This window comes from Prionailurus bengalensis, chromosome A3, assembly GCF_016509475.1.
Source record: "Prionailurus bengalensis isolate Pbe53 chromosome A3, Fcat_Pben_1.1_paternal_pri, whole genome shotgun sequence".
Lineage (NCBI taxonomy): Eukaryota > Metazoa > Chordata > Mammalia > Carnivora > Felidae > Prionailurus > Prionailurus bengalensis.
Genome location: NC_057354.1, coordinates 128,072,519 through 128,091,882, shown reverse-complemented (window position 1 = coordinate 128,091,882; position 19,364 = coordinate 128,072,519). Strand labels below are relative to the sequence as shown.

Here is a 19,364-nt window from a genome sequence, read left to right as displayed (position 1 = left end):
CCCATGGGGCTTGCACCACAGCCCCAGCCATGACCTTCACGGCAGTGACTGCTCTTTGCAAAGAGCTCCTCCGTGCATACAAAATCCATTGCTATGCAGCACGTTACTAATGAGATGGTTTCATTAATACGATGATTATTTTTAATATTTCATCTTGTTCCATAAAAGAACATAAGATAAGTTATTACACACTATTAGAAAATGCAAATACTTACATAGCACAAGTGGGGAGAAGAAAGAAATAAAAGTGGAACAGGAAGATAAAGAGCAAGTAGTATGTGAATTATATAGGTCATCTGGGCCATAAAGTCTTCATGTTTACTGGAGACAAGTGTTCAATTTGGACCTGAGCTTCTGCGGGCCGGCCAAAGCAAAGGAGAAAAATGTTCTCTTTCAAGATTTGGTGTCCGGAAAATAAAAACAAATGGGTTATGCTAAAGAAGTAGAGCTTCTTGTTCTACTTCTATTTTTTTTTTTTTATTAAAAAGAAAAAAGGAAAAATTGATCATAGCTAAGAGACAGTTGAGACAAAGAGAAGTTTCCTATGGCTAAGAGTAGACAGAGGAAGTCATGTCTGGGGAGAAGTCAAGTCTCAGGGCTCCCGTGGGTACAGAAGAGGTTTTGCGGCCAAATGGGTGGCAGGCAGGGAAGCTTGGTGGGCAGTACGGGGCTGATGAGAAAGCGCGAACTCTGGTTTCCACGTTGTATTTGGTTAACTCCATGGCTACAGTTCTAATGTGTCCTGCTGCTGGGTCTGTCCAAGGGATGCCAGCTACTTGTCATTCTCCCCTACAGCGTGGGGACATATGCCAGAGAGAAGAGAGAAACCCAGCAGGTGCTCTGGGTCTTGTAGGAGAGCCATAACCCGAGTCCCTTAAAACAAGAATGATGATTCTGATGATGATTCTTGGTGGTTTCTATGCTGTTTATGTAAGTTCAAGGGATAGGAAAGGTCTCCCCAGTAATATAAGAGGGGGAGGAGAACCCAGTTTGAAGGAGAGCTGTATATCAAAAAACATAGATGCTAAAGTACTAAAATAATAGAAACTGAAGTCACAAAGGAGGATGGTACGAGGGATTCCAGGCATAAAAGAGATGAAGCAATAAGGTCTAGAGCGTTTTTATTACTGAAAATAGAATGTTGTCTGTATTGTGAGGTTTAGACTTACTTTAAACACACACACACACACACACACACACACACACACACACACACAACTCCTTTAACATCTTCAAAGATCATCTTAAAGTAAAGTCCTCCTGGGACTTGCTATAGCCACAGTGTGCACCTGAGTGTTGTGAGATCTGAATTCATTTCTGCAAGGAGAGTCTGGCAGGGGGGCAGCAAGGGAAGAGTCCAAGGTCTTGGCTATCAGATGAAGAGAAAGGAAAAGGACATACCAGTTGGATAAGTACTTATGAAGGGGTGGGTCCTGCAAATACGCTCTCTGACTCTTTTACTTGGGATGTCTCCTGCTTTTGGAGAATACTATCGGAAGGTGGTTCTCTTTCCATCAGTTACCACTCTGGATGGCCTTTTACTCTTAGAGACATGAGTCTTCTTCCATGGCTGGATTTTCTAGGACTGTCCCTTCCCTACCAAAGCAAAGATGTGTGGGTATCTGCTTCACTGGGTCCTTGGCATGTTGGCCTTAGCTATTGGCTGGACCTGTTTTCCCATGGCATTGCAAGCTGAGATTTACTGACAAAGAGTAAGACATAGTATTGAGAATCTGAAGCAGAGTAAGTCAAAAGAACAACATGGCCAACGGATGCTCTCAAAAGATATATAGTATAAGGAGGAGATGAAGGAGATGACACAGAAAAAGTTGAAAAAGCTGCACAAACATGAAGAACCATCCAATTCTCCCATTTTTCCGGAGCAAGTCATTTTGGCTGTGAGACCTGGGGTTCTCATCTGCACGACAGTCCTATAATAATATCTTCTGTGCAACGTTCTTGCAAGGACTAAATAAAATGGGTGTGAAAACATTGCATATAACTGTAAAATGCCATGAAAATATTAGTTTCCATTATTCAGCATTACAACTCACGTTATGGCTTAAGATATGCAGAGAATCAAAGAAATGCAATGTCCCTGGACTCAAATAAGGTGCATTTTTCTTCATCCTTCATGTTTGGGTCTTGGAAGATTAATCGTTTCTTTCTTTCTTTCTTAAGTTTATTTATTTATTTTGAGAGAGAAAGAGAGCCTGAGTGAGAGAGGGACAGAGAGACAGGGAGAGAGAGAATCCCAGAGAGGGAGAGAAAGAATCCCAAGCAGGCTCCAGGCTGCTGTCTCTGTGAGGCTCAAACTCACAAACTGTGAGATCATGACCTGAGCTGAAATCCAGAGTCAGAGACTTAACCGACTGAGCCACCCAGGTGCCCCAATCCATGTTTATTCATGCAAAAAGCTTTCACTATCACCAGACCAAGATGGAAAGGCATTAAAAGCTAGCACTTTAAGATACCTTTCTACATGCCGAACATTGTATTTTAGATAGATTCTTCTTATTTCATCTTCAAAATATACATAGGAGGAAGATATATTTTCTAGAAGTAGAAAATTTAGGAGTATTCAGATTAAATATAGAAACTGATTAAAAATATATAAACACTTATTAAAAACCCCCAAATTCTCAGAAAACCAATATTTATGTAAGTCTGTAATAATTCGAGGCTGGGGTCTTCCGATCACTCTATAGATCATTACTTATTTCCATCACAAAAATTCCAAGCATACACAAACGCTTTTGAGAGTAGGAATAAGTAGGTCACTCTTTTAGTAAATGCTAGAAAAATCCTTGAAAATTGCAAATGTTAGCCAAATGGTTATGTCTATGACTGTGTCCCATTTCATAAATATAGCAGGAAGTTTAAGGAAAACACGAACATCTAACGACACACCAAAGTGGCTTACGAAACACCTCCACAGACAAGAAATGGAATGCCGAAGGACAAAGGGGTGACATGCAGATTTGCCAGCAGTTTAAAGGAGAGGACGTTAGGATTACTGCCCACTCAGTCCCAGGAGGCTTGGTTCCCTCCAGTGTTAGCCTTCCTCAACACTGATTCTATGATAGTGACCTATGGAAAAAGAAGGAAAAGGCAAACTCCTATTCCAAGACAAGGGACTCTGACAGCAGTTCGGTGGGAAGTTTCTTTTTCCCCCTTTGTTTTTTAAAATAAAAAAAGCCACCTTTAATAATGACCTGAGGGAAACGGTCAATGACTTGTTAAATGCCCTCAATACACAGGACACGTGGGGGTGAGGTACGCAATAATGGAAGGCATGGCCTCAGTACTCAGGGGATGCCCATTCTATTGGGCAGGGAGACCGTAACCGACTTAAGAATGTGATCTACCCAGGAAGCATATAACAAATTTCTGATAAGTGGTAGGTGCTCAGAAATGTTAACTGAATGTAAAAGTAACAGTATGTACTTGGTACATCTTAAGAACCAATCAGAGACACTATAGCTTTTTATTACATTATTATACCTAGGAGGGACAAGAACATCCACAGTTAAAAAAAATTTTTTTTAATGTTTATTTTTGAAAGAGAGAGAGAGACAGCACGTGTGACAGAGTGCCAGGAAGGGAGGGGGCAGAGGAAGAGGAAGTCACAGAATCTGAAGAGGCTCCAGGCTCTGAGCTGTCAGCACAGAGCCTGACTTGGGGCTCCAACTCACAAACTGCAAGATCATGACCGGAGCTGAAGTCGGACGCTTAACAGACTGAGCCACCTAGACGCCCCCAAGAAATCCACGTTTCGTTGAGTGCCCACTGTGTCCCTGGCACTATGTTTGAGCTTTCGCACACTTTAGTTCACTCAAACCTCCCAGCAACCCTTCGGCTGGCTGTCATTATCTGTACGTTTATTGGAAGAAAAAGAGGCTCGAGCGGTTAAAGCATCTTCCTGAGGACTACAGGAGAATCAAAGAGAGAGTCTGGGACCCTGAAGTCTATGCTCTTTTCCCCATAGCAGAAGACCTGGAACTTCAGACCCCCAGGAGGTCTCCGTCTGGGGACCCTGGGAGGCCACTATCTGTGGAAAGTGCACGCAGGATGGGCTGTTATTGTACACATGCACTTTCTTTTTTTGGAAGAGGGTCTACTGCTTCTGTTCCCTTCCATTCCAAAGTGGTCTGTTCCACACTAGCACCGCTCACTGGTGTAGACAGGGAGGGAACTGAACACCGCAGGGGGTGGAGTCTCCCTGAGAAGCTGGCACAAAAGAAGTGAGCTGCCCCAAGGGCGACCCTTCGGATCTGGACTGGCCCAGAGAAGCTCTCCAGCTGGGGGTGTGTGGGGGAGGGTGGGGGGAAGGGGGTTTAGAGAGGAGAGGAGAACAAAAGTCACAAGCTGGATGGTGACTCAGCAAGTCTTCCCAGTACAGAAGTCTGATTCCTCAAGGTTCTGTTACTGGTGTATAATTTTGAAGTGGGTGCTTTCATACTTTTTCCCCAAATAGTCTCGAAGGAGGAGGGTGTTTCTCCCGTCACTCTAGGTGTGTTAACAGTGCCTGTAGAGATGGCCCTCACGTTCCTGCCAAGGGAGGCTCTCATCTCCCAAGGGTGACAATTTGGGATGCGCACATGGTGTTTTCTACGACTACTTTCTTGGCTCTGAGCACAAAACCACTTCCACGGGACTTAGCTCTAAGCCTGCTCAGTGGAAAACAATGACCGTCTGGATAAACAGTTCTCTGCTAACACACACACACACACACACACACACACACGTGTTTTTTGTTTTTTAATTTGGAACTCTGTTTTTATTTGGAAGAAAAAATATTGAATAATAGTATTAGCTGTATTCCCAGAGTGTAAAGCCAAATAAAACCAATCTGAGCTTGCTTTTAAAAAACGTGGCCGTAGTTTGTGAGGAAATTAATTTGTTTATTATAAGACATAACAAAGGACTCGAGCACAGGGTGCAAGCATTAGTGTGAATGCTGACTGTTCCCTGCATACAGCAGAACTTCAATACCAATCTTCATGAATAGGCACTTGGGAGATTTCTTTAGTAGCTATGACTATCTGAAAAGAGAATTCCTAAGCCAAGACCACCTTGATCAATAAAGAATAGAAGATGAGAAAAAAAAAAATAGATCAAACAATAGTCCTACACAGTTTTATTTTCTAATGTTTTTCTTCAGGGTCTAAGATGATAAATACCCAATACCTCTATCAGAAGGGATAGGTTCTGTTAGCATTTTAAGTGAGCCAATACCTTCAAGAATCTACAATACTTAGCATCCCTGGTACAAAGATATTAATAAATCAAAGACTTTGATTCTTTATAAGTCAGTATTTGGGGGAATAAGAAGTTCTAGTCGATCCTAATATTTTTCTGCAACATAGCATGTAATCCACAGACCAATCATGAACACAACAATGACATATTTATATAACATCACATCTTTGTCAAAGATGCGTCTGGCCACATTCATCCTCACCAAGAGCATGTGTTAAATGTAGAAAAGGTATTATTGGACCCGTTTTACAGATCAGAACTCATGGGTCAGGTATACAAAGTATCTTTCCCAATGTCTTCCAGTTGGATTCTGGACTTCCTGATCCATAATCCCAAATGTCTTCAACAATACATTCTACATTAGAACCGGGATCATCTTTTTAAAGCTCTTACTTAACAAAAAAGCACTTTTTTGTTACACACAAAAGACACACAATACATTTGGGCCAAAGAAGGGTCCAGAATGGAGATGTCCTGCCTCTCAGTCTCACGCTCTATCTACCCAAAGAGTAAATGGGACATCAAATCCATTCTTCTTTTTTTTTGTTTTAATTTTTTTAATGTTTGTTTTTGAGAGAGAGACGGAGACAGAGAGCGTGAGCCACTGAGGGGCAGAGAGAGAGAGAGAGAGAGAGGGAGACACAGAATCCGAAGCAGGCTCCAGGATCCAAGCTGTCAGCACAGAGCCTGATGCGGGGCTCGAACTCACAGACTACAAGATCATGACCTGAGCTGAAGTCGGAAGCCTAACTGACTGAGCCACCCAGTCACCCCTAAATCCATTCTTTAAGACATAAAAAGTACAGCTCAGTGTATTGTTGCCACTGGAGGGTTTCTGTTCCATGCTCATCAGGTCTCACCAGAACATGCTAATCAGCTACCTAACAAGGACACCACCAGACGCTTCATAAAACTGTGCACGTCTTTCTGTCTCTACCTTGGTTGTCTTCCTTCAGACCCTCAGCAGAGCAGAACCTACCTGCATCCAGAAACAGCTCCCAAACCGATCTTCCCGACGCCAGTCTTGTTACCCTTCCATTCATCTCCATACGACTGGCAGAGCCCTCTTTCTAAACACAAATCTGATTATGTTACTTCCTTGCTTAATATGCTTCCACTGCCCCGCAGTGCCTACAGGGAATAGCGCACCCAGGTAACATGCCCCAGGCACAGAGACACCTGGCCCCTGGCCCCTATCTTCCTCCCCATCCCAGGACCCTTGACTCCACTGACACCCTGCCCTGCTCTAAAGGAGCCCCACTCTCTAGTGCCTCAGGGCCCTTGCATATGTTCCTCCTTCTGTTTACAATTACAATGGCAACCAGCATTTCTTAATGCTTTGCAGGCCATAGTGATGACAGCTTCTCATGTATCACCATATCTTAAATTTTACAGCCACACATGAGGGAGGAATTGTTATTATCTCAATTTTTAGAGATAAAGGAATAATCTTAAAGACTTAGAGACTTGCTCAAGACCACAAGGAGCAGAGTGGGGTCTGGCATCCAATTCCGTCTGACCGCTAAGCACTGGTCCTTGGCAAGGGCCTCCCTGGAATTCCCTTTCAAGTAGGAGTTTGGAAACCAGAGCCTTCAGGAGTCCCCTGACTTCTCCCGACTCTTTGGCCTGACCTCAGGTAAAGGAAAACCCACCCACTTGAGTGAGCTCTGCCTCTCTCTGCTCACCTAACATGCTGTGATGACCATATCACGGTGTCCTCCAGCCTGGACTGTGATTCACGCCTGTTCCCTTATCTCTCTTGATGCAAGGTCTTCTGGGGCAGGGCCATGTTTACACCTTACTGTGTCCCCAGCACTTAGCACAGGGCCTGGCCCACGGGTGGCCCTGAAAAAATAAGAAATCCTTAAAACTGCTCTGCCCAGTGGTTCCAAGGCATCAATGAGTCAAGGGCAAAATAAGAAAAACGAAAGTCTATGTCTTGGGCCACGCAGAAAGGTAAAGCTTTCTAAATTTTACTGGTTGACGAAATTCAAAAATCTAGGAGCTGCTAACCTGGTCAGTTACTTGCTCAGGCTAGGAAGCAGAGCTCCAAGGGGAACCTGCTCTCTGCCCTCAGGCCAGTGCCTCCGGCTGGAACCTGCTACCAGCCTTGCCATAAGTCTTACCAGTTTTCCCAGGAGTCTAACTTCCTAACTGCAGTAGTGCCCTGAGATTTCTCTAAGCAGAACTGAGAAAAGCAGGCCAGTTCTGGCTTTGGGAATGTTTCCGGGGACTGTCCGTCTTTAGGAGGGCTATTAAGACAATGTACCTTCCAGCCTGATCAACAAGGTTCAGAGCTGCAGAAATCATGACAACAATCAGGATGGCAGTTGCTGCCAGTGACACCAGAGGCCCGCGGACTCCCCACACCGCCCTGCAAAGCAAACAACCCCTTTGGCTTGCCTTCCGTGAACCACCAGCGGCATCCAGGGAGATGTCCCAGGAGGAGAGTGCAGCTCTGAGAGTCTGCTATTCATACAGCTCACACACCCTTTCTCTGGTAGCCACAGAGCCCTCTCCCGTACGTACTGCTTTCCCACAACTTGACGGCTTTGAATTATAAGCAAAACCGGTTAACCATCAGCCTGTAATGTATCAGATACAAAAGAGGGGGCTTAAAAAAATAACTTCTCAACTAAAATCAAGATACGCTGCCTAAACGAAATAAGCACCTGTTTTGCTGGAGGGAAAAATGCCCCGATGGAATGATGTTGGCTCAGCTTATAAATTCCGGGAGCTGAAATCTGCTAAGCCAGGTTAGCGATTTTAGATCGCTGGGCTGGGCTGCAAGGCGCTCCCCCATCTGCCGCTTCTGTAATGAAGTCATAAGGTTCTCTGTTGTGTTGCCGAATGGGTTGCCAAGAATCCAACAGATGATTTCATTCCGAGCCGAAGGAGGAAAACTGAAGTAGAGTGAGTCTATTAAAGCACTTTCATCTGACAATAAAAATGAGTTAATGGCTAAAATGTGTTTTCAAAACGTTTTAACACTACAAGTAATGGCACTCAAATGGGAAAATGCCTTGAATATTCTCATCGATCATTAATACCATGGTGTCCCTCAAAAGGGCTTGGCGTTCCCCAGAGAATTCAAACTGCTAGAGTCCAGTTGTAAGGCAATCCGTGGGAATTCTCAAAAAAAAAAAAAAAAAAAAGCCAAGAGACCATTATGGAACCGAACGATTAAGTGCAGGTTTAAAATAGCCCTTTCGATATCTTGAGTTCAGTTTTCTAAAATAGACTATTACCTCATCATAGCTAATTTCCCCGTAAACATCAATATTATAGCAGCAAAAAGCCTCCGAGAAATGAGGGCAAAATCCAATTCTTTTTTAGGGATGCCAGTCAGCATGCCCCCCAGTTTCAAATGGTAGCGAATATGGAAACAATCAAGCTGGGGCTTTGCGCTGGACCGGCCCACCACTGGGAAATCATTAGTGAATTTGTTCCCTTTCACTTGTGAAATCAAGAACACGGTTATGAGCAAACTGGTTGGTCAGCCTGTCCCTTAGCTCCAAGGAGGGCTGACAGTCTCAGCCCACCCAGGCCAGTTCTGCCTAATTTCAAAGGGAAAGTGACTCCCTGCAGAGCCAGCAGCTTAGGGACTGAGCTCTAGTCTTGGAAATGCCTTTCCCTGGGCAAGTTATTTATTCCCCTTCTCTGGGTTGGCCTCAGTTCAGCCTAGAAACCAAAAGGAAACACCAAAACACCAAGAAGTTACCCCAAATTTGGGCGGTTCTGACCATCAGTGTTTTAGATTAAACACTGGCAGTTCTCTTGGATTACCAATCTCCATTTTCCCAGAATTCCTTCTTAGGTAAGTGGGTCAACAGGCGCCTGGCAACCCCTTCGTCAGAGGGAGGAGCTGCAGAGAAGATCCTGGAGGGTCTCTGTTCCTCTCTCTTCTCCCTGAATATTCCTTCTCAAGTTTCCAGTTCCTCCATGTAACCTTTAAGTGTTGGCCTCCAGTTGTCTTTCTTCACACCTTTTTCCCTCCTCTCAGGTGGGACCCTCCCGACTCCCAACTTTTGCCCATATGCTGAAGACTTCTCAACCTCCGGCCCCAAACTGGACCTCCCTCCTCAACTCCACGCCCACAAATCTAAATGGATTTCCTGAAAGCATAGCGATTCGGAGGGAGGGGTTAATATCTTTCCCAAATATCCTCCCCCCTCCTTTGTTCAATAAAAGGCATCATCATTCAACTAATTATATGAGCCAGAAACCTGAGTGTCATCTGAGACTTCCCCATCTACTATACTCCACAGATCCATTCTCTCACCAAACTCTATCCACTTAACTCTCCCATCTCCGAGATCCACCCCTCTCCATGCCTTCTCTTTGCTTCAGTATGGCCGATAGTCACTATCTCCACCTCTCTCACCCCCTCGAATGCAACCCCAGATACTCCAAGCACCTGAGATCATGTACCAGTCTCTGAGCATGTTATAGGAAATGCCATGTGCAGAATCAATGCTGCTGAATTAAATCTCTTCCATTTCTGTTATCTTACAATATAACACTAAGAAAAAAAAAAAAGCTTTCCCCTTGTCTCTGCCTGGTTTTCATTCCATGGGCAGCTGTATCCCACATTTGTGCTTGAAGTTTCTTTGCCTCCATAGTTCACTGTTGGGTGGTAGGTGAAATATGACCTAGCATGTTGAGGCACAGGGAGGTGTTATTGAAAGGAATTCTTCTGGGAAGTGAAGGCCCCTGAAGAATCCCACCCACCCCAGGGCCGTGGGTTGACTTGATTCGTAGGTCTAGATTTTCAGATGCTGAGTTTTCCTAAACTGGGGTCCACCTGTGTACCAAAGGTGACGTTTGGAATTGACAGGTCAAAGCATTAGGGGTTTTACGCCCCAGGTCAAATTTATCTGTGGGGGGGCGGGGGGGATGTGGGATGTCAAAAATTATGTAAGTACAAAAAAGACCAACAAAAAACATTTCACATACTAAAAACCTGAAGAATTTGAAGCCCAGAGAGGTTGGCACGCTCCATTTCATCTCAAGCATTGAGGACATCGCAGGGGCTGCAAAGCTCCCTTGAAATGTCGGAGGCGGGAGTGGTTCTGCTTTTGTTTCCAGTTTCTGAAGTGAGCAACCAGCTGGATTTCAACGTATTCTTCATGGCAGATCAAACTAACGTTCTCAAATAAAATCCCTGGCTTGAACCCCAAGCACGTGATGAGGACCATCAACACAGGCTGGACAGGGAAGGGGCGGTGGGGTGGGTTTGCTGAGCACTGGGAGACCTGGCTCTTCCCAGGGGTTAGCTGGGTAGAAGGAAGGCGTGGTTTAGCATAAACGTTTCCAAGCTGGCTGTCAAATTAAGAGGAGGACAATTTTTTTACATGGTATTCAGGGCCATAAAATCTGACCCAAAGCTCTCTTTCAAGTTTCAGCAACTTTGAACACTCGGTGCTTTGGTCACACCAGAATCTGGACAGTACCAACAGCTCTGGCCCCCTTCTTCCTTCTGGGTTGTTGTTGTTGTTGTTGTTTTGCTTGTGCTATTCCCTTTGCCTGGAATGCCCTTCCCCTCTCCTCTGCCTCCAGATGTTCTGTCTGTCTTTTAGTACCCAAATCAAATAGCATTTTCTCCCAGAAACCTCCTATCTGGATTTCCAAGCTGAATGAACCACCTTTGCTGTGAATTCTTTTCAAGGGCTGTCTTCTTCGTTTTCAGAATGTCACCCATTTCACTTTATCCCCCCCGACTCCTCCCCACTGAGCACCAAACATGGGTCCAGCACACGGCCCTCTTCACTGATGTCTGCCAAAATGGATCGGAAGCGTTAGATGAGTAGTCACCGCATAGCAACAGTAAGATATCAGTTGTGAATAAACTGAGCAGAGAAAATAGTCATGGTAACAGGAAGAGGTCAGAGAAAATAAGCATTTCCCAAAATAGAAGTATTTTGGGGTGCTTAACTCTGTTGTTTTATGGTCACAGATGACTTTGAGAGTCTGATGAAAATCAGCCTTTTCAGAAAAATGCACACATCCACAGACTCACATTTTTTTTTTTTTGCATATAATTCCAGGAGGTACTAGAAACACACCAAAGCCCAGGAATGGCAACTCCTCATCTGTTTTAAAATCACCAATTCCAGTGAATGAGCAGCCCAACGGGATGAGGAAAGGCATCTTCAAGTGTGTGGACCAACAGACCACACTGAAGAAGAAAGGGAGTCATTTAATGGGAATAGCATGAGCTCTGGACACCTTGGGCAAGTCATTCTACTCTTCTGAATCTGAGTTTTCCTCATCTGTAAAATGCAAATCATAATACTTCCTTTACAATGTTGCTATCGAGTAAATAAGATATGCAGATTACGTAGCTGGTGTAGTATCTGGCATGCAATCAGCCCCTGACAACAAATACTAGTTTCTGCACCTCCTGTCTCGCATGGCAAAAACTGCAGCCACAGTGCAAACAAGTCATTTCCCTTTCAGCAATAAATACTGCACTGCTGCTTTGGGGCAAGGGAAGAAAGCCTACTCAGACCACCGTCTCCGTGAAGAGGTGAAGCCGGGTGCTGAACGGCTGCTGCAAGCTCATTCGCATGGCTATTAATCATACAAGAGCCCATTTATGACAAACACAGGTCCCTCCCTTTGCATGACAAGGCGTATGGGTCCACAGAGCCCCATTATCCAAAAAAAACAGAGCATTGTGGGCGACACAGGCCAAGCCGAGCGCACACACACAAGCGGACATTGTAAGGCTGTTTGCACAACCCCGCAGTGCTCCTCGAGGATTTCCTGCCAAGGAGACATTTAGATCTCATAGTCTGCTGCAGACATTTGCTCATTCAACATGGCTTCAGGCAGCCGGCTGCAGAAACCCGGGTGCGTGGTCCCCTCTGCTGGCCATCCCCAGGACTGCATGCCGGGGATCCTGGGATGATCCGGCACCCGAGGTGCTGTCAGGATCCCAGCCTCTTCTCTCCTGTCCTTTCTGGAGCAGTGCGGTGCAACAGGCATGAGCTTGGGGATCCGGAGAGCCTAGTTCACATCTCAACAGTATCCCGCACTAGCCGCAGACCTTGGACAAGTCACGTCACCCCTCAGACCTTACTCTCCCAGATGGGGTCCACAGCACTCATTTGCCTGTGACGAGACCTAATGGAGATGACAGCAGGGCAGAGTGCCTGCGGACGGCCAGTGTGGCACGAACACCTGCCTCCAAGGAGGATGGGCGCTGTCCTCTGACAGCGAAACCAGGAAAGGAAATCAACAAGCACCTGCTGGTAATGTCTTTGCTTAAACTGTAGCCGGCGTTTAGAGGGGAAGTGTGACCCTGTCTTCTCACGTCTCATCTCTAATGCTTTTTCAAATTGTCCCCCCCCTTACTTTACATTGTGTGTTGTGTTGGTGTGGGCGGCACCGTGTGTCCCCTCAGGCTTTATTTCATCCGGCACCTGAAGTGCCCCATCTTCAGGACACACGTAACTTGAAGGCGGGGGGCGAACTGGCAGAAATTCTCGGCCGAAATGTGTTCTTCAAAGACGACAGAAGGACCACGCCCTTGAACTTCTTAAACTGAGCTGTGATCTGCTTCCTGATGTCCAGCATAGCAACAGCCACACGGACTTAATCAATGTATTTAACAACATTTACTTAACCTCCCTGAGTCTGAGTTTCAATATGAGTAAAACAGAGATTACTTCAACCTCTCCAAAGGTGGCTTTTAGAAACAATGAGACAACATAGGTAAGCAGTCAGATGCATAAGTAAGTGGTAGTTGCCATCATCGCTATTACCCTTGTTATTTTTATTGTCTCAGTTCATGACCAAGAGCTCCTCTTTCCGACACAACTATTGATATCTGTGAAGGCTTTAAATATTATCTTAGAGATGCATGCCAATGACTTCCAAATTCACAACTGTTGCCTGACCCCCTCGTCTGAACCCCTGACTCATGTATCCGATTGACTATGTGACTTCTCATAAATAGCTGAAACTTAACTCACCCCAAATTAAAGTGTTGCTTTCTCCCCTCAAAAACTGCCCTGCTCCAGTCTTCCGGATCTCAGCCAATGACAATCCCATGTTTCCAGCAGCTCAGTCCCCAAAAGCTGGTGTTATCCTTGACTTTTCTCTTTCTCTCATATCCCATAACCAAGCTAACAAATCCCACCAGCAGTACTTTTAAGATGATCTCAATTCAATTGCTTCTCACACCATCCCTCACCAGCACCCTAGACCAAGCCACCAGCCATCAACTCCTGCCCGGAGTATCATACTCACCCCTTACACAGATTTCCCAGCGCTGCTCTCATCCATTCCCAACCACCCAGTCAACTGCCTTTCTGGCAGCTTTGCTGATGTTTAAAAAGTTGCATTATGTCACTCCTCTACTTAAATTGTTTCAGTGGGGCCCTGTTTTACTTATAGGAGGGTACTAGATCCTTATCACGGTCAACAAGGCATCCTATGTGATGGTACCCCAAAGTGGTCCATCCCCTGCAATCACTGTGATTCAGCTACCTCTGCCTCCTTACCTTTTCTTTTTTGAATGTATGACATATCTTTCTGTCACAGGACCTTTGCACTTCCTAGTCCTTCTGCCCAGAATGCTTTCCCTCCCCCTCCCATATATCTACATGGTTTGCCTTTGGGCCTCTGTTCAAGGTTTACTTTTCAGTGGAGCTCAACCTAACCAACTGGCCCAAAATAGTATTTCTCCCCACCTCACCTCACCCCACCCCATGCCCAGTCACTGTCTTTATTTTTCTTTCAAATCTCTATTACCATTGACTTGTGTATCTTCAACTCCTAGACTACTGCCTCACACACAGTGGGACTGCCACACATACATACATGTGGAATGGATTAAGTCATTCATTGTAAACAAAACTCCCATGACCCCATGGAGCTTCTCTGTCAACAAAACCTAAGATTTTTCTTCCATAGCCCATGGGAGGAGAGGCTCTCAGGTCATCTGGTATTTGGGTCAGACACTGTCTTTTGGATAAGAATGAGGGAGCATTAGTCATTGCAGGGGATGGGGAAATGCATGGTCAGTGAGCATGGTCCTAAGGAGGGACGGTATGAAACCATAAAATAGAAAGTGCATCTTGGAGGGGAGGGGAAGGAGAGAAGGTCAGAAGAATCACTGAGGACTGATTATATATGAACTTTGCAACCAGAAAGTGGGAGCGGGGACATTCCTGGGCAGAAATGCAGCCTGGCAGCTTGGATGGATCAAATGGCTATTGTGTAACTCAAGGCTTGAAGTACACAGGCGATACCACTGACTGTGATGCCTCTGTAACGCCACCAAGTGAACAGAGAGTCATGGGCTCTGTGCCCTAATCTCATTTTAGCCACTTATGTGCTACGGGACCTTGGGGAAGGTCATTTTCCTGCTCTGAGCCTCGTCCTTATCATCTGTTGCCCACCAGGCCTGGCTCAGGGATCTGGAGCTGCTCCATGTTCCAACCTCCTAGGGTTATACAGAGAGGATATGCAACAATTTCCAAATACGTACCCAGGCAACCTAATGCCCAATCATGAGCTAAGCTAATTAGAAGGGGGATGCACCTTTCCTCCCAGCAACACCATTTCACACTAACAGCACCTTCCACATGCCGCCCCGGTCTTGTTTCTTGAAGCCGTGTGGATTGCAAGTTACATGGCAAGGACAGTGACGACAGAACCCCAGCACTTTCCAATGTCCCCCGCTATATCAAAATTGGCCCACTGCTGCCATCAGGAAGTGCTACAGAGTTAGTCTATGAAAAAGCAGTAATTCTGGTATCTGGTAGAATGCCTATACTACTACAGAGAAACTGTTCTCAAGCCCTTGTGTATGTTCGAGGCAGTAAATGTTGTGAAATGCAAAGGCATGCAAACTATAAATAATTTTCATACACTCAACAAAGTTTCCCCCAAGTACCTCTACTGGGCAGTGCTTGGATAGCCTAGTTTAATCCATGTGTATTCAAAGGACTAATATGACATTCTCTAATGCAGACCCTTTTTCCTTGGGAATTCAAGAAGCAGTTGAGGACCTGTCAGGTCCCAGCCCTAGAAGCCTCAATCAGGTCTCATTGCAGTTATAATAATAGTACAACTGTAACATTAAGGCATTAGGTTGGCGATAATTTGCAAACACCAAAGGTGTACTCTTTGGCTTTCAAATTTCAAATTTGAAAAAAACAAATCCCATGAGATGACAAAACAATGATGTTAATACAGATCCCAAGGCTTTGGGAGTCTAGTTACATTGCCCAGGAAATGGCAGCATTTTGTTGGAATAATACGCATTTTTCAAAACTTCTAGAAAGTACCACTATACCCAAAGATTTTGTTCAGTTGGCAAATTTCCACTGGCTCTGCTGGGCTCTCTACCAACTTATAGTCAATATAATTTAGCTGATCCCCCACTGGCAATGAAATCAAATACCTCGTCCTCACCCCACCCTAACACTTGCTCCCAAATTAAATGACCTCTTCCTTCCAATGAGCCTAGTAGATATAGACATAGATGATATAGATATAGATATAGATATAGATATAGATATAGATATATAGATATGGATATAGATAGGTTTTTTTTTTTTTTTAGTTTTCTAAAACATTTATTTATTATTGAGAGACAGAGAGAGACAGAGCATGAGCATGGGAGGGGCAGAGAGAGAAGGAGACACAGAATCCAAAGCAGGCTCCAGGCTCTGAGCTGTCAGCACAGAGCCTGACATGGGGCTTGAACTCACAAACTGTGAGATCATGACCTGAGCCGAAGTTGGATGTCTAACTGACTGAGCCACCCAGCTGCCTCGAGATTTTCTGTACATAGACAACTCGATAGAATATCTATCTATCTACATACACACATCCTGTAAATCCTGTGTATATATTTCTTCCAAAACTAAAATACTTATACATGTCTGTTGAGCTGCTTGAGGGCAGGTCTTAATTATCGCTCCATCCTCAATACCCAGCACAGTCCTTAACAGAGTAGAGAAAGTTGGTGAATGGTTTAAGGAATAAATACATGAACATCTGCTCTTTTTAGGGACTAGTGCTCAGTAAGACTCGATCCCTGCAGTGGTCTGAGGTAAGAGCACAACCCAGTGAGGGCAAGAAGCCATGTTCAAAGCCCACTGTAAAGGATGGAAGGTTCTAGTGAGGACTGCGATTGGGGTAAAGCGAAAGCGTTCCGGAAAAGGGGCGCAAGAGAAGAGGTAACTCATCTGGGCTGGAATAAGCTGTTAAGGTTTCAGGCAGAAGGAGGCTGTGGACTCGGGAGGGAGAAACTTGTCAGTGAACATCCGGCAACCGGTGAGGCTCGGGAGCTGGATGGAAGGTAAGGCCAGATCACGCACTCTTGGCGGGTGGGTGGAGATGAGGGGCCTTGGGAGTGACAGCTGTCACAGGCTCACTTGGAGATCCTTCGGCAGATCCCAGTCTTCCGGTTACGATGAAGGGGCGGGACTGGTATACCTATGCGCTTTTACACCTGCGTTAAACGTAGTTCTCTGCCAGGTAGACTGATATCCTCGGCTGGCCTGGGGCTTGCCTGGATGCCTGTCCCAGTCCTGGGGTGGGAGCGGTGTCCCCTGCTGTCCACCTCTCACCAGAGCCCCAGGAGTCCTCACATGCCACCCTTCCACGTTCCAGTCACTCCTGCTTACCTGTCTGCCTCTCTTCCTAGAAGGTGAGCACCTCCAGGACGGGAGCTAGGACTTTATGCTTGAATCCACAGCAGGCCACTCAGGGAATACGGGTTTGCTAATAAAAGGGGAAAAAAAAATGAGTGCAGAAGTGACAGCGTGAATACCAAAATCTGTATCCAAGGATCTCGTGTCTGAGTCCCAGCCATTTGCTTAGAGAAAGAGGGAAGGAAGAATGGGCAGGCAGAAGAGGGGAAAAAATGTGACAGACAGGGAGGAAGGAAGGAAGGAAGGAAGGAAGGAAGGAAGGAAGGAAGGGAATGTGTTTCCCCTTTCCACCGAGTTTAATGAAGCTATAACTGGTTTCTGGCATATGAAGAAGCAGACAGGGATCTCATGTTATAGTTGAAAATTAAAAGGAAGGAAACTCGAGCCATCTGAAAGCAATCTACACCCTCAGCGAGGCACAAATGAGCTGAAGACAGGCAGCAAGGGGCTTTGAGAAGAGTCTGCTTCACCCGCTTGGAGGAGACGGTCAGCGACTCACTCGCACAAAGCGAAGCCTGTGACTGTCCCTGCCTTTGGCCCTGCCAATCAGATTTGGAGGCTGAGCTGGGAGAAGCTCAAGGTCAGGGACAGGCATGACAAAATGACATGTCTCCGGGCTGTGGATTCGCATTTGCAGATGTCTCTTTGAATCGAAATTCCCGTGCTGAAACCTGGGTGCGCTTGCAGAAGTGGGCTTCGCTGCCTCCAGGCTGGTGGGCCAGCTGTGAGCGCGTCCTGTCCCAGGTGAGGACATGCTGACATATCACCGCTGTCACGGAGGACCTTGACCTAAAATCCTGGGGCCTCGAAGATGACTTCACTCATTCCCTGCTTACCCACATTCTCCTTGTCAGACAACCACGGTCGCAGCCACTGTCAGTCCTGTGCTCAATGCTATTTTAAGTGCTGCCCACGCATGATCTCATGTGATTCTCCCGATGACCCTCAAAAAATAGGTACCCTGTTCAGTTTTAAGAATTATGAAAGTGAGGTCGTTCGCTAAAACAGTTTTTCTTTGGGCAAATGCAAAAGCTTGCAGTTATGTGTCTTCTCCACTAAGGGGCATTATCGTCTCACATTAAAAATGCCAGACCAGGTCAGGGTAGGGCCTTAGCACAAAAGCAGAAGTTTGTAAAAAGGACAAAGCAGAGGGATTGATTGCAATGACCTGGATATTTTCTAAACGTTATTCCTCTTAGTAGTAGAATGTTCAAATTCACAGCTGTAGTACCCAATGCGTACTTAACTCAGTAACTCCCTTAATTCCCGTTCAAGGTCATTTCAAAGGCACTGACTGGTCTTAAAGAGTCAGCCAGCAATGGGCCAAGGCAACTGGGGTGGGGAGAAAAGATTAATAGATTCAACCATTTGGCTAAGGAGTCATCCTCCCCAGCTGCTTTTGCTAATTTCTTACGTCACGTTTTCCACCAAGGGAAACACGGCTTGCGGCTGAATCACCTTGACTCCAGTTGGGAGTGTAAAGTGAAAGAAAAAAATAGGAAAAAAAAAAAAAAGAAAGAAAGAAAGAAAGAAAGAAAGAAAGAAAAAAAAAGGCTGACATTCTATCCCAAGCTTATCAAAATGAGTTTCTCTGGCTCACGTTGGCACACCTGGAAAACACTCTGGAAGTGTACATTAAGATAGGAGGGGATCCTCCATTCGTGGCCGTGCCCCCACCCCTGTGCTTATAGACAGATAGGCTGTTTCTACACAGATGGGCTTCCGGACATGTGACGCTGCTTTCAGACATGCTCCTGCAGGAAACTCACAATACACAGAGAAGGCAGCAAAGTCACCGTGGGGCTTCCCTGTTTGGATGGATGCACCAAGACCACAATTAAAGCAAACAAACAAAGTCACCGAGTTTATCTCCAAGTTTATTTGAAAGCCCGGCCCAGCTCTTGATGACTCAACCATACGCTATCCCGATTTAAACTTCACCCTGCAGCTGGGGTTCCCAGGCTGGTGTCCGTGGCCACCAATGACTAAATTTGAAAGCACTGCTCTCCATCTGCTGCGGAGCTCGCAGCCTCACAGACGGATCAAGTACTGTTTAGGCTGCGTCTTAATCCCACTTGAAGATTGCAAATTTTTACTCAAACATGAGGTCCGAGGCTACTCTGCTGTTCGCACCAGCAGGAAAGCCCGCTATATGAAACAACCTCAAGTCACCTGGGCCCAGCGGCGTGTGGGAAACAACACCGGAGAGACTGTGGAGACAGCAACTCACCTTCACGGCGGCCGAGCCTGTGCCCTTGGCCGTACATTTGAGAAGCGCTGCGCTAGACTAAGGATTTGAAGTCCCCTTTTTATTCTGCATCTCCAAAGGAAGCAGTTGTTTTAGGACGAAGGAGATCAGGAGGCTCCCCTGTACTGATTCAACATGCATTTTGTTTTATGAGCGTTTCATTTATTGACCCCACTTGG

General features: G+C 45.7%; 1 protein-coding gene across 4 annotated transcripts in view; it reads right to left on the bottom strand.

The window, feature by feature from the left end:
* The window catches only part of CYRIA (CYFIP related Rac1 interactor A), a 108,583-nt gene that overhangs the window by 35,912 nt on the left and 53,307 nt on the right, over positions 1-19,364 (bottom strand). Inside the window, exon 4 of one of the 4 annotated variants that reach the window (XM_043604491.1) lies at positions 16,911-17,007. The exons of 2 other annotated variants lie outside the window; for them this stretch is intronic. The gene's annotated coding sequence lies outside the window, so the exon portion shown is untranslated. Of the gene's footprint in view, positions 1-7,934; positions 8,161-16,910; positions 17,008-19,364 lie in introns of those variants that run through there. One more of the 4 variants, XM_043604494.1, reaches the window with a different exon arrangement.